Source organism: Panulirus ornatus, chromosome 23, assembly GCF_036320965.1.
Source record: "Panulirus ornatus isolate Po-2019 chromosome 23, ASM3632096v1, whole genome shotgun sequence".
In the NCBI taxonomy this organism is placed as follows: Eukaryota; Metazoa; Arthropoda; class Malacostraca; order Decapoda; family Palinuridae; genus Panulirus; species Panulirus ornatus.
In genome coordinates, this window is record NC_092246.1 from 19,131,865 (window position 1) to 19,147,736 (window position 15,872).

The window sequence follows — 15,872 nt, forward strand, 5'->3', positions numbered from 1 at the left end:
GTGTAGGTATGTATATTTGTGTGTGTGGACGTGTGTATGTACATGTGTATGGGGGGGGTTGGGCCATTTCTTTCGTCTGTTTCCTTGCGCTACCTCGCAAACGCGGGAGACAGCGACAAAGTATAAAAAAAAAAAAATATATATATATATATATATATATATATATATATATATATATATATATATATATATATATATATATATATATATATATATACACACACACACATTCAGGTGGCACCAACGCAAACAATTTCCTTACACTTCAGTTCAATGATGCAGTTCGTGGTATTCAAGGATCACTCAAATGGCCAACCCCGAGCGAAAGAACCCCCATTCCCCAACCCAGCATGTGTCCAAGGTATGTTGTATTCATACACGGGATTGTATCCATGTATGAATACGAATACAATACTCATACACCTTCCCAAAATGTATACATGGTAATTATATTCTCAAATCCCCCAATATTCCTCTTGGGCATACGCCTCCAGTCGGACATGGCCTAATGCTAACAAGTGGTTCGCGGTAATTACGTGAGGCTCGCGGCCACACCTCCTTCCAACGACCCAATTTGCGAGGCAGGCGACGTCATGGATCAAGAGGTCCAGGATTGTCTTTAACGAGGCCATTTGGGAACGGCAAGTGGCCGTTAGACGGCGGCCGGGGCCAGGGAAGTAGGCGAGTAGCGGGATGGGACGTGGGAGGGATGGGACGTGGGAGGGATGGGACGTTAGGGGGGGATGGGACGTTAGGGGGGGATGGGACGTGGGGGGAATGGGATGTGAGGGGGATGGGACGTGGGAGGGATGGGACATGAGGGGGGATGGGACGTGGGAGGGATGGGACGTGGGGGGATGGGACGTGTGGGTATGGGACGTGGGGGGGATGGGACGTGGGGGGGATAGGACGTGGGAGGGATGGGACGTGGGAGGGATGGGACGTGGGAGGGATGGGACGTTAGGGGGGGATGGGACGTGGGGGAATGGGATGTGTTGGTATGGGACGTAGGGGTATGGGGTGATGTACGATTGACGACCCGCCCAGGTACTGACACTAGCAACAAGAGTCTTCTCCCTCCTGCTGGTGGGATAGATGGATGGAGAGACGCCCTTGGGAGAGGGTGGGATGTCAACGTTACGCACAGAGGCTTAAGGGAGAGGAAGGGGAGCCAGTGGAGGAAGGGCGCAAGGGAGACTGGAAGTATAGAGGAGTAGATGGGAGGAAGGCATGAGAGGTAGAATGTAAGACTTTCTTGTAGATAATGATAACGTAGATGAGGCAAGTAGGAGACGTCACCCGCGAATGGTGGCCAACATCATCTTGCCCATGGTGGCCAACATCTTCTTGCCCATGGTGGCCAACATCTTCTTGCCCATGGTGGCCAACATCTTCTTGCCCATGGTGGCCAACATCTTCTTGCCCATGGTGGCCAACATCTTCTTGCCCATGGTGGCCAGTATCTTCTTGCCCATGTTGGCCAACATCTTGCCCATGTTGGCCAACATCTTCTTGCTCATGATGGCCAACATCTTGCCCATGGTGGCCAACATCTTCTTTTTCAATTGTTATTTCGTACCGTCGTAATATAAAAGCAACACACACACACACACACACACACACACACACACACACACACACACACACACACACACACACACCTATGCCTCATATTTACTGCAGAATTGAAGGCAGGAATATATAAGGCTATTTAACACTGTGTTAAAATATTGCACACACATAACTTGGACTCCCAGAGTATATTTATGTGGGCTCTCAATTTAGCTGTGTGTTCCGTGCATGTGGCATATAGCAACAGTATGACTTATCACGCCCGAGCGTAGTGGGATGATAGTGCCTTTCCCAGAAATATAAGGCCTGAACAGGAAGGTCGAAAAGCATATTTGAAGCGTGTATGAATGTTTTCGTACGTGTCGTATTAAAGGTATAAGAATATTCCATTCCTGGTGCCTTTTCATGATTACGAGATCAGAACAGTGTTCATGTTCGTGTACGTTAGGATGTACGTGTACACGAAAGTGTTCATGTAGTGTCCGTTTTCTTTTTCAAGTTTTGTATTGTGTTATGAACAGTAAGATGGTTTTTAGGGGGAAATCTACTTTTGCTCTTTGAGGTTGAATATTCCCCATTAGTCTACCCTCGTTAATGGACCAGCCATATAGAGCCGCTGGGGGAAGTGTAAAGGAATACAAGAGGAAGAAGGGTACCAGACGTGAATGAGATGACGAAGGGAGGAGGTGAGCCTCCAACCTGCCTCAGAAATGGAGGAAAATATAGCTACAGGAGGTATGGTAATTATGTTTATAGATTCTTAAGAAACCATGACAACATTAACATAGAACAGCTCTTTGATGTTAGACCAAGGTTAGCACAACTGGACTTTGGGCAAGACACGTGTACGGAGGGGTTGTGAATGAGCATCCGTCCAGCAACGGAGGTGTTGGCCTTGTGGAAGAAGCCAAGCAAAGTGTGAGTGTGAGGAGAGGAATGGGAAGGGTGTGTGATAGAAATACATGGGTGAGGGATGAGGCTGCATGAGTGTAAGTCTCCATCTCTGTAGGGAAAAGCACACACACACACACACACACACACACACACTTTTACACGTACGCACTCACGCACACTTTCTCCATGCCTGTGGTCCCCTCTTTCAGCTCAGGCCCGGAACACAGTCTCCCCTCGCCGGCGTGTCCTGGGACGGTATGCGTGCGTGCGTGTGTTGGGTAAGCGGGAGTGGCGAGGGTTGAGCGAGGGAGGCGCCAGCAGCACACTAGTCCAGCAACAGTGTGCGTCGGGCCGTGTTGAGCCACGGACCAACCTTACCAGCGCCCGCAGTACTGACTGACGCTCGCTACTGCAACCACTCGACCTCCCCCTCTTCCTCCTGCTGCTGCTGCGACTCAGGTCATCACTAACCCCCCTTACCCCCCACGTACTGCCTGTGTTCCCTCCCCCCACTGCCGTACCGTCAGAAGTGTCCCCCTTCCCCTCCTTCAGGTGGTTCCTCGCACAATCTGCGGCGCTCGCGGAGACCAGGCCGCCAGTAGCGATAGTTTGATGCAACACTTGAGACTTGGGATGAAAAAGTGAAAGACACGCAATTGCTCCTGACGAAGGTCCAGAACCTTAGGGTTGTATGGCTAAGGTAAGTACACGATTGGTTGTTCTGTCTGTGTGTGTGTTTTTTTCACTGCGTCGTTCACTGTAGTTTCCCCTCTCTTGACCTTGTGCTGGGAAGGACCTTTCTCCCTGCTGGGAAGGACCTCTCCCTGCTGGGAAGGACCTTTCTCCCTGCTGGGAAGGACCTCTCCCTGCTGGGAAGGACCTCTCCCTTCTGGGTAGGACCTCTCCCTGGCCAGGGTCAGGATAATATCGTAAGGGAACACACGTCACCAGGAGTTATGATGGGACGATCCCGGGGGAGGGAGTTGACACCACATAAGGTTTTAGTGTCCTCCAGTGTGGATGGTGACGGGTTGAGGCGTGATGGTGACGGGTGCGGGTGGCGATTAGGAGGTGTGTGAGGTGGTGGTGGTGGTGATAGTGATTATGATGGTGATGGTCGTGATGGTGATGATGACTGGGAGGCCCTCTCCTGGCCAGCCAGCCCCAGGCCTGTCCCCCTAACCCTTATCAAGAACCGTATCTCCAGCGATCACCCGCAATATCGTAATGTACCCTCTCTTATCTCAGGAGGAGCCTGAGGGTGTCATATGCAGTGCTCGGAAGGAAGACATGCACGTGGGCTACAGAGGAGAGTCCCGCCCTTAATGAAATGTCTTTATTAAGATGCTGTTGCAGAAGAGGCTACGTTGTTTGTCCTTAAAATGTTTCTATACAAATTCTTGTTTTTCCACAAGATTCATAGACTGTTCTCGGCTCTAGGAAGTAGAACTAGAAGAGCAGCTAAACCGTTTATAAGTATAGGACAGTGAGGGAGGATAAGTACATTAGAGGAATGTAAGGATGATGTAAGGGACGTGCAGATGTGTGTGTGTGTGTGTGTGTGTGTGTGTGTGTGTGTGTGTGTGTGTATGGTGTGTGTGTGTGTGCGTGTGGCGCAGGGGTGTCAGGTTCGCTCCCACAAGGGTAGCTATCTTCCTCACTCATTCCCTTACAAACATTCTCCCTGGTGTGGTGTGGGACATGGATCAGCCTCAGTGGTATGGTGATATCCCGTCTCTCGTGTGGTAGGGAGATCATCCTCACATATACCACGGTGTACCTGACCGTCGTGTGGTCGGGACGTGGACCAGCCCCTCACCGGTACAATGACGGACCACGGTACAAGACACACGGTACACTTGAGGATACGGAAATCACCCCGTGGTGTGGAGTCACGAATCCTCCCGCCTAGTTATCTGCCATGGACACCAGGAAAATGTTCTGCGTCTCTGCTTACGAGGAAGTTATTGCTACAGGGCGGGGGGCGCTGGGGCTGGGTGGCGAGCAGTGCAGGGAGATCTAGAGTTACGAAGAACGAGTCTTGTGAGCTACGTAGAGTCAGGTGTTGGTCATGTGTGTGAGACAGGGAGACCGTACGTTTGTGGGTTGCATTGCCAGCTGCCCACGTGTGTGTGGTGTAGGGGGTTGGGGTGAGGCAGAATGAAACGACAGCAACCTTGGGGCAGATGAGTGAGACTCGACAGCTACTAAAGTGCTGGTTCAGAGCGTCGCTGTTACTTCACTAATCCTCCCGACTACCCAGGTGGGGTAGTCCCTGTACTTTACCTCCCTGCTCGGTGGCTGCCTACCACCTGCGATCTACCAGAGAGGAAAAGGATAATGACATTCCTGGTCATGCGCCTCATCAATGGCTGGGAATATTAAGAGGAAATCATGCAAAAAAATGTTGACCACACAGCTGAGGGTTGAAATAACGCATTAGGGAATGTTAATCATGTGTAGTAATGTTAGATTAGGGAATGTTAATTATGTGTAGTAGTGTTAGATTAGGGAATGTTAAACGTGTGTAGTAATGTTAGATTAGGGAATGTTAAACGTGTGTAGTAATGTTAGGTGTGTAGAACCAGTTCCATACTCTGGTCATATCTACTCTAGATCAGATGACACCAGCTAGGTCATCATATGTGTTGTGATGATCATCTTGATTCCCTCTGTATGACTTTACCTTCCTCTTTCCCTCTATGTGACCTTACCTTCCTCTTTCCCTCTATGTGACCTTACCCTCCTGTTTCCCTATACGTGACCTTACCTTTCTCTTTCCCTCTATGTGACCTTACCTTCTTCTTTCCCTCTGTGTGACCCTACCTTCCTCTTTCCCTCTATGTCACCTCACCTGTCTCTTTCATTCTGTGATCTTACCTTCCTCTTTCCCTCTACATGACTGTATCTTCTTCCTGCCCTCTATGTGACCTTTACATCTACCATCTGAACTTCCTCCCTCCCTTCATGTGACCTTCACTCCTTTCATCTGACCTTACCCCCTCCACTAGACCTTAGTCTGTCCATCTGACCTTACGTCTCTCCCTCTACCTGACCTCTGCTATCATCTGACCTTTCCTCCAGCCACCTGACCTTGGGCCCGCAGAATTCGACCTTCCCTCCAACCACCTGACCTTGGCAATCCCTCGTCTTCGGGACAGTCTTTGAAGGGAGCCTTCTAAAACCTTCAGAGTGACCATGTTTTTTTGTTTGTTTGGATATAGTCTCACGTCTCTTGAGGGTTTACAGTCTCTTTGTCCTAGATGAAAGCTTCGGCATCTCTCTATCTCTCTTCTGCACACACACACACACACACACACACACACTCTCTCTCTCTCTCTCTCTCTTCTCTCTCTCTCTCTCTCTCTCTCTCTCTCTCTCTCTCTCTCTCTCTCTCTCTCTCTCTCTCTCTCTCTCTCTCTCTCTCTCTCTCTTCCTGGGTGACGATAGACGCAAGGAATCGTTGACATCTATAATGTATTTATAGGTTTCAAGTAGACTAATCTCCCTGATTGATTCTCTTTTTTTTCTATCACAATCAAAAAAAGGAAATCAGTGGTCAAATAACAGATGCAAATGTTATTCATCAGGTCTTGAGTGTTCAAAGCACAGCACAGAATACAGTATCGTAACTGTGTTTTAACAAAAATGTTCTTTAGAGTCAACATCTGTGTTGTTCTGTGAACCTGGATAAGGCTATATATATATATATATATATATATATATATATATATATATATATATATATATATATATATGTATGTAAACCACGTCCAGGTTCAGCGCTGACCACACACATATAGTTATACACCTTTCATCTTGGTTACTTGCTGGTAGATTCTCGTTTTCTGTTGATTTCTCTCAGGTCAGAGGTGACCTTTAGATTAGAATTATCTGTTTCATGTCTTACTGAGCCACAGGCGTCACACAGTACACGGTACACGACAGTAGGGAAAATCGTGTCATATTTAGCAATCTTATGTACTTGGTCGTTTTGTTGACGTATGACAGATGTTATCTCTCTCTCTCTCTCTCTCTCTCTCTCTCTCTCTCTCTCTCTCTCTCTCTCTCTCTCTCTCTCTCTCTCTCTCTCTCTCTCTCTCTCTCTCTCTCTCACCAGCCCGGTTTGCCGACTCTACTTCCTTGACATGGACTCTACTGATGGCTATCCTGGGCTGGAACATTGAAGAACCTGTTCCACTAATGGCCAGTTGTACTGGGAGAGTCAGGAACCCATTACACTAATGGCCAGTTGTACTGGGAGAGTCAGGAACCCATTACACTCATGGCCACCTGGACTGGGAGAGTCAGGAACCCATTACACTAATGGCCACCTGGACTGGGAGAGTCAGGAACCTGCTCCACTAATGGCCATCATTACCACATGGGACAACAAGTAGCATTCCCGGTTTCCTTTACGTAGGCCACGAACCAAAGTCGAATAAGACTTTCTGAAGACAGGTTTAAGGGGCACCACCTTCCCCCTGACCTCACTGGGGCTTGGCCAGGTGCCACCAGCAGGGGCCTGAGAGGATTTATCTCTTCGTACAGAGACCCTCGTCGTCTCGGCGAAGTCAGTCTCTTTTACGAACTGGTTCGAAGCCGAGATTGCTCTTCGCCCGGTCAAAGGAAAGATCCAAGGATCTGTCCCTATGATGACGTTGTGAGCACTAGGACTCAAATTTATAGCCTCATGTATATATGTATATATGTATTGCCACTAGATAGATAGATAAATAGATAGATAGATTAAAGTACCGAAAAGGGGTACACAAAACAGAAGCATAGATACAGTAGCATAAGATATAATGCAGAGCGAAAGGACTTTCAAACATCTGTTTACAAAATGAATAAGTATTAAGCCAAGGAGACTTTGTAAGAGTATTGATAGTTCCCGGGAATTCCAAGGTTTCCCTCCATCAATTACTGTTCCCTGATGAATAGTAAGGTAATCACGTTTGGCCTTGGAGACTGCGACATAGGGAGGAACCATCATACGACCATAGCCCACTCCTGACGGTGGCTTGGCTCAATGAAAGACGACGCTGCCTGAACACCTTACTCGTTAGGGTGTTTTCTTTCCTCCTTCAGCGCCCCTGGCTGGCAGGCAGGCAGGCAGGCGTGCCACCACACTTAAACCCAAATAGATTTAATTTCTAGCATAAACGGTGACCACAGAAGCCTCTTACCTAGCTATTATGGCGTGTGTGTGTGTGGGTGTGGGTGCAGGGGTTGGTGTTTAGTATGGAAACCACACACACGACCTCAAACGAACGCCGGGGGCGCGCTCTCTCGACGCGTTCTATTAACTGGGATGTAAAGTGATGAGCGGAGGAGAGGATGCCACGCTGACACCAGAGGGTTCACCAGTGACCTTGGCCGGTGCCAGAGAAGCAGTGTCCTGAGGGAAGCGCCATTGAAGCCCAGGGGGAGGGGACGTCCAAGTTGCGACATCTACCACCCGCCTGACTTGTGAAATGGGGGGGAATTGATCTCTCTCTCTCTCTCTCTCTCTCTCTCTCTCTCTCTCTCTCTCTCTCTCTCTCTCTCTCTCTCTCTCTCTCTCTCTCTCTCTCTCTCTCTCCTTAGGGTGGCTAGAAGAGAGGAAGAGGAGGCTCGGTAGGGGAAAGGGATAGATGGAAATGGTACAGACGATTGAAGTGTGTATGAGTGTATGGCGTAAGCTTATTGGTGCGTGCGGGTGATTTTCTGATTTTTTAGAAACGTATGTTTGATATGTATATATATATATATATATATTTTTTTTTTTTTGCTTTGTCGCTGTCTCCCGCGTTTGCGAGGTAGCGCAAGGAAACAGACGAAAGAAATGGCCCAAACCACCCCCATACACACGCAAATATACATACCTACACAGCTTTCCATGGTTTACCCCAGACGCTTCACATGCCCTGATTCAATCCACTGACAGCACGTCAACCCCGGTATACCACATCGATCCAATTCACTCTATTCCTTGCCCTCCTTTCACCCTCCTGCATGTTCAGGCCCCGATCACACAAAATCTTTTTCACTCCATCTTTCCACCTCCAATTTGGTCTCCCACTTCTCCTCGTTCCCTCCACCTTCGACACATATATCCTCTTGGTCAATCTTTCCTCTCTCATTCTATCCATGTGCCCAAACCATTTCAAAACACCCTCTTCTGCTCTTTCAACCACGCTCTTTTTATTTCCACACATCTCTCTTACCCTTACGTTACTTACTCGATCAAACCACCTCACACCACACATTGTCCCCAAACATCTCATTTCCAGCACATCCATCCTCCTGAGCACAACTCTATCCATAGCCCACGCCTCGCAACCATACAACATTGTTGGAACCACTGTTCCTTCAAACATACCCATTTCTGCTTTCCGAGATAATGTTCTCGACTTCCACACCTTCTTCAAGGCTCCCAGAATTTTCGCCCCCTCCCCCACCCTATGATCCACTTCCGCTTCCATGGGTCCATCCGTTGCCAGATCTACTCCCAGATATCTAAAACACTTTACTTACTCCAGTTTTTCTCCATTCAAACTTACCTCCCAATTGACTTGACCCTCAACCCTACTGTACCTAATAACCTTGCTCTTATTCACATTTACTCTTAACTTTCTCCTTTCACACACTTTACCAAACTCAGTCACCAGCTTCTGCAGTTTCTCACATGAATCAGCCACCAGCGCTGTATCATCAGCGAACAACAACTGACTCACTTCCCAAGCTCTCTCATCCACAACAGACTTCATACTTGCCCCTCTTTCCAAAATTCTTGCATTCACCTCCCTAACAACCCCATCCATAAACAAATTAAACAACCATGGAGACATCACACACCCCTGCCGCAAACCTACATTCACTGAGAACCAATCACTTTCCTCTCTTCCTACACGTACACATGCCTTACATCCTCGATAAAAACTTTTCACTGCTTCTAACAGCTTGCCTCCCACACCATATATTCTTAATACCTTCCACAGAGCATCTCTATCAACTCTATCATATGCCTTCTCCAGATCCATAAATGCTACATACAAATCCATTTGCTTTTCTAAATATTTCTCACATACATTCTTCAAAGCAAACACCTGATCCACACATCCTCTACCACTTCTGAAACCACACTGCTCTTCCCCAATCTGATGCTCTGTACATGCCTTCACCCTCTCAATCAATACCCTCCCATATAATTTGCCAGGAATACTCAACAAACTTATACCTCTGTAATTTGAGCACTCACTCTTATCCCCTTTGCCTTTGTACAATGGCACTATGCACGCATTCCGCCAATCCTCAGGCACCTCACCATGAGTCATACATACATTGAATAACCTTACCAACCAGTCAATAATACAGTCACCCCCTTTTTTAATAAATTCCACTGCAATACCATACATACATATATTTTTTTTTTTTTTTTTTTTTTTTTTTTTTTTTTTTTTTCGCTGTCTCCCGCGTTTGCGAGGTAGCGCAAGGAAACAGACGAAAGAAATGGCCCAACCCCCCCCCCCCCATACACATGTACATACACACGTCCACACACGCAAATATACATACCTACACAGCTTTCCATGGTTTACCCCAGACGCTTCACATGCCTTGATTCAATCCACTGACAGCACGTCAACCCCTGTATACCACATGGCTCCAATTCACTCTATTCCTTGCCCTCCTTTCACCCTCCTGCATGTTCAGGCCCCGATCACACAAAATCTTTTTCACTCCATCTTTCCACCTCCAATTTGGTCTCCCTCTTCTCCTCGTTCCCTCCACCTCCCCTCCTTGTATTAACTTTCTAAAATGGGAAACATACATATATATATGTATATATATATATATATATATATATATATATATATATATATATATATATATATATATATGTATATATATATATATATATATATATATATATATATATATATATATATATATATGTATATATATATATATATATATATATATGTATTCCTATGAGTCCACGGGGAAGTGAAACACGATAAGTTCCCAAGTGCACTTTCGTGTAATTATCATACCATCATGGGAGGTACAAGAAAAGGAAAATAGTAGTCAGTTGATATAAAACGAAGAAACGTAGCTAGGATGCCATTTGGTAAACAAATAGGGTCCGAGCTACGTCTCTTTGTTGTACATCAACTGCTGGGGGTAGGCCTAGACGTACTCCCCAGCATGATTGATGGTTGACTCTCCATGCACGTGGCTTGTTCCTCCTCCAATCAGCTCTCCCGGTATGCACCGCTTGGCTCCCCATGCGTGTGATTGGCTCCAGTCAGCCAGTCACAACAAGCAGGGGAGATGTGTGTACGCTCCCACTTTAACTGTAGTGGACTGTGAGCTGGCAGACTCGCGATGTCTATACTTTACCCCGTACAATACTTCCGTTGCACGAATCGTCGTATTTCGTTGTACGCATTGAGGAACGTAATTCCCATGCGTGATGATCCGTCAGAGGTCGCATGTATGTCGGCTGTCTGCGACAGTCATCGCAGTGCAGACGCACCGTCAACCCCCCCTCAGCATAGGAGAGACGATGTGACACTCATGTCCATACACATGAAGGAAACACGAGTGCCCATGATCACTTGGCTCAGTTCATCGACATTATACAACACCAGGTAAGGAGCTCCTGGTGGTAGTGGTGGTGGTGTTGTATTGTTATGATATAAGGTTATAGTACCGTACGGGGTTTGTTATGACTTCGTCTCACGTCATTCACAAGGCATTAGACATGTAATCACACGCAGAGAGAGAGTTATCGTGGTGGTAGTGTGGGTGAGGGGTATATGGCTTGGGGTAGGTGGAGTGTCAGCAGTCAGTGACTACAGGAGGATGAGAGGTGAGGCCCAGGGCCCACAGAGGTTCCTCGCCTCGTCGGGAAAGGGTGATCAGTGTTAAAGACTTCGTGTGATAATGCATAGGGGGCAGGGTAGCCTTGAAATGATAGAGAGTAAAAATACATCATACGGAAGGTATTCAACTTACAAACTATACTGGCACTGATGACGAATACAGGAGAGGTACAAAGGGGCATCCTCATACATGGTGTATAGATTACAGGATACAGAATGACTTCGACGGGTTTCATAAGACAAAGAACATGATGCAGGGTAAGGCTAAGGGCATCGCAGACTTGGGGTATGGTAAGAGGGTATCTTCGAGAGCATCAGTATCAGTGAAGTGATCACAGAGTTCTCATTATACCGCGGAACCTGAAGCCCGACGTCACTGATTTTCTCAATATACCACGGAACCTGAGGCCTGACGTCACTGATTTTCTCAATATACCACGGAACCTGAAGCCCGACGTCACTGATTTTCTCAATATACCGCGGAACCTGAAGCCCGATGTCACTGATTTTCTCAATATGCCGCGGAACCTGAGGCCCGACGTCACTGATTTTCTCAATATACCGCGGAACTTGAGGCCCGACGTCACTGATTTTCTCAATATACCGCGGAACCTGAGGCCCGACGTCACTGATTTTCTCAATATACCGCGGAACCTGAAGCCCGACGTCACTGATTTTGAATGATACAGTGTTCGAAGGCTACTGAAGCCCACTGGTACCCTATGGGTACCGAAGAGAAGAAGAGGAAAGGAAGGAGAAAGAGAGGATCAAGAAGGATGTAGGAAAGAGGAGGCAACACGCGTCAATAACTATCAAAACCGAAAACGAAATTTAACAAATTTATTGTTATATCGTAAACCCAGGATGGCCTTGTTGATTATTGACGATTCAAGCATATGAAGCAGTTTCTTTGTAATTGTATGATTCCATTAATCCCTTGAGCGCATGATGGTTCGATCCTTGAGCACGAAACATCGACCCCTGAGCACGAAGCTCCGACCCCTAAACACGATGGTTCGCCCCTTGAACACGATGGTTAGGTCACTGAGCACGAATGTTCGACCCTTAAGCACGATGGTTCGTTATCCCTGAGCACGAATGTTCAACCCTTTGGCATGCAAGACGGTTTGATCCTTGAGCAACGCAAGTCCGACCCTTGAGCATAATGGTACGATCATTGGGTGTCATGGCGTGACCTTTGGCCTGACCTTTAAGGCTCAGGTCACGCCATCGTGCCCAAAGCTCGTACCGTCGTGCTCAAGGGGTTAAACCAAGAAGCGTGAAGACCATCGTCATACGGGAGGTGATTATATGCTAATGAGATGCAATCTGATTACTAACAATGCAATCCGCTTTTCCTTCGTTATGCAGCAGGTGTGTGGTGCAGCAGGTGTGTGGTGAAGCTGGGATGTGGTGCGTGATGTCGCAGGTGTGTGGTGTATGGTATAGCAAGGTGTGGTGTGTAGTGGAGCTGGGATGTGGTGCGTGATGTCGCAGGTGTATGGTGTATGGTTTAGCAGGGTGTGGTGTGCAGTGGAGCTGGGATGCAATCCGCTTTTCCTTCGTTATGCAGCAGGTGTGTGGTGCATGTGTGGTGCAGCAGGTGTGTGGTGAAGCTGGGATGTGGTGCGTGGTGTCGCAGGTGTGTGGTGTATGGTATAGCAAGGTGTGGTATGTAGTGGAGCTGGGATGTGGCGTGTGGAGGAGCAGAGGTGCGGTGTGTATGGTGTAGTAGAGGTGTGGTGTGTGTGTGGTGGAGCAGAGGTGTGGTGTGTGTGGTGTAGTAGAGGTGTGGTATGTGTGGTGGAGCAGAGGTTTGGTGTGTGTGGTGGAGCAGAGGTGTGGTGTGTGTGGTGGCGCAGATGTGTGGTGGTGGTGGAGCAGAGGTGTGGTGTGTTTGTAGTAGAGGTGTGATGTGTGGTGTAGTAGAGGTGTGGTGTGTTCGTGGTGGAGCAGGTCTGTGGTGTGTGTGGTGGAGCAGGTGTGTGGTGTGTGTGGTGTAGCAGGTGTGTGGAGTGTGTGTGGTGGAGCAGATGTGTGTGGTGTGGTGGAGCAAGTGTGTGGCGTGTTCGTGGTGGAGCAGGTCTGTGGTGTGTGTGGTGGAGCAGGTGTGTGTGGTGTGTGTGTGTGGTGAAGCAAGTGTGTGTGTGGTGTGTGTGGTGGAGCAGGTGTGTGGTGCATGAGGGATTCAGGATCCGGATGGCTGGCCACCTCTATTGTCCTTGTGATGTCCTCATCAACGTTGTTTACCTCCTTTCAGAATGAAAATAAAGCTTAACACATTAAAAACAATTTAGTGAGATTACTCGCACGAGTTTGCGACAAAAGGATCGGGAGGAGATGTACAAAAACAAGCCTATGACTATAAGTATAAGTAATGAAAGAATTGTTCATAATTGTAAAGTAATATTGGGATTGGGAGTACTTAACATTATGCAAAGAAGGATTAGATTATGCAAAGAAGGATTAGAATGATGAGGTTTAGAATGATCATTCACTGGGTAGGATCGGTTGATAGAGAACTTGTCATGTCACCGATTTTCTGTGCCGGAAATCATCTAAGGATGAACATAAGGATGATCTAATCCTGTATCTTTCCTAGTCTTGCTTGCATGCCTTTGTTTCTTGGCAACTCTAGATTCCAGCCACGAGAGTGGGAATCATGAGGAGCACCAGATCCTATAATGAAAGAGTCATGAGGAGAAAAACAGTCATGAGGAGCGCTAGATCCTAAAATGAAACTGTCATGAGGAGCACCAGATCCTAAAACGAAACAGTGAGTCATGAGGAGCACCGGATCCTAAAATGGAACGAAAATACGTCCGCAACACCTGAAGGAAAGAATGAAAGAATTCTTTTAAGAGAAAATGGGGAACTGAGAGAAATGCCGAGGTTGGGTAAGGGGTTGGGGTTCTGGTAGGACGAACCGGGACGACGGTCGGGTGTTTTGGGGGTGCCTGGCTTGACGGGTGCCACCAGTAAACAATGTCTGCCTCACTCCTGTAATGGCTACACCCCCCTGGATGGGCCTGCCTGACTGCCCGCCTGACCGTGTTGCTCTGGTAGGAACCCACCCTCCCCCACACACACGACCTACCTCCCGCCGAGCGGTGGTGCGTGGTAGGGTGCCAGACACAGACGGTGGCGCCGCACACACCTCTCTGAGGGAGGGAGGGAGGAGGAGGAGGAAGAGGGAGGGAGGGAGAAAAAAAGAGAGAGAGGGGATGGTGCCGTCGCCGTGTTGCCGGCACCGTATGACGACCTGGGAGAAGTCATGGTACTAGTTCTCTCTCTCTCTCTCTCTCTCTCTCTCTCTCTCTCTCTCTCTCTCTCTCTCTCTCTCTCTCTCTCTCTCTCTCTCTCTCTCTCCAGCAGCATTGGCCACATCTACTTCTGCCTGTCTTAATTATCCCGGCCTTAGAGTGAGGGTTGGGTGGGGAGATTGGCATGTGGGAAGTGGAGAGGATGGTAGTGGTTGAGAATGGAGGGAGAGGAGTGACGGATGGGAAAGGGAGGGAAGCAAGGAGCTGAAGGAAGAGAAAGAGGCAGGGAATGAAAATGAGAAGGATGGAAAGTGAGTAGACAAGAAGAGAAGATAGGAAAGTAAGTTGGAAAGTGGAGAATGAAGCAATGGGAAAGTAGGAGGAGGAAGATAAGAAATGAACGTAAGGGAAAGGAATAACATGAATGGGTGGGGGAAAGAGAGAGAGGGGAGGAGAAAATAGGGGTGGTGAGAGAGAGAGAGAGAGAGAGAGAGAGAGAGAGAGAGAGAGAGAGAGAGAGAGAGAGAGAGAGAGAGAGAGAGAGAGAGATCACAAAGAGATCTGTGTTCCTGTATAGAGTGAGTTCTCGTGTGAGTTCCGCATATCTTTTTTTCTTATGTCGAAATTCCATGTCGACATCAATAGTCCTCATCAAGGCCAGGTATAAGGTGACCTTAGGTGTAGCACACAAATGGCTAAAAAGATAAGAGATGTAGAGAGACAAGATTAAAAGATACCCCGGCAGTTTTAAAGGAGGTGGAAAACCTGCCACTTGAAAAAAAAAAAATAAAAAAGGATCAGGTCGTAGATATTAAGGAGGACATGACACGGTAAAGAGTTCCAAAGCTCCTCCGTGTACGGGAGGAAGCAGATATCACAACCCTATCCTGGAATCACCATCGGCCACACGGTAATGTGACTTAGTGGCTTGTTGAGTAGTAAATGATCTCGCTAATGGTTTGTGGAAATTGAGAGGTCACCCCAATGTGGAGTTAGAGGGAGAAAGAAATGAAAAAAAAAAAAGAGTTAATTCGTCTCTGTGAGCGATAGCTAAAAGTACCGTCAGAATGGACATGTGATGGAAAGACAGCGCGAAGGAGGTTATTACAGAGACTTTTGGCTAAAGACCAGGATGACCCATCTGGTGGATGGGGAGGAGAGGCTGTCTGTCACGCCTCCTCTGCAAGAAAGGGTGACGCTTGGCCTCACGAACAGAAGAAAAGATGCTGCAAGTGATTTCAGGCGACGATGAAAGCTGGATGCGGGTCGG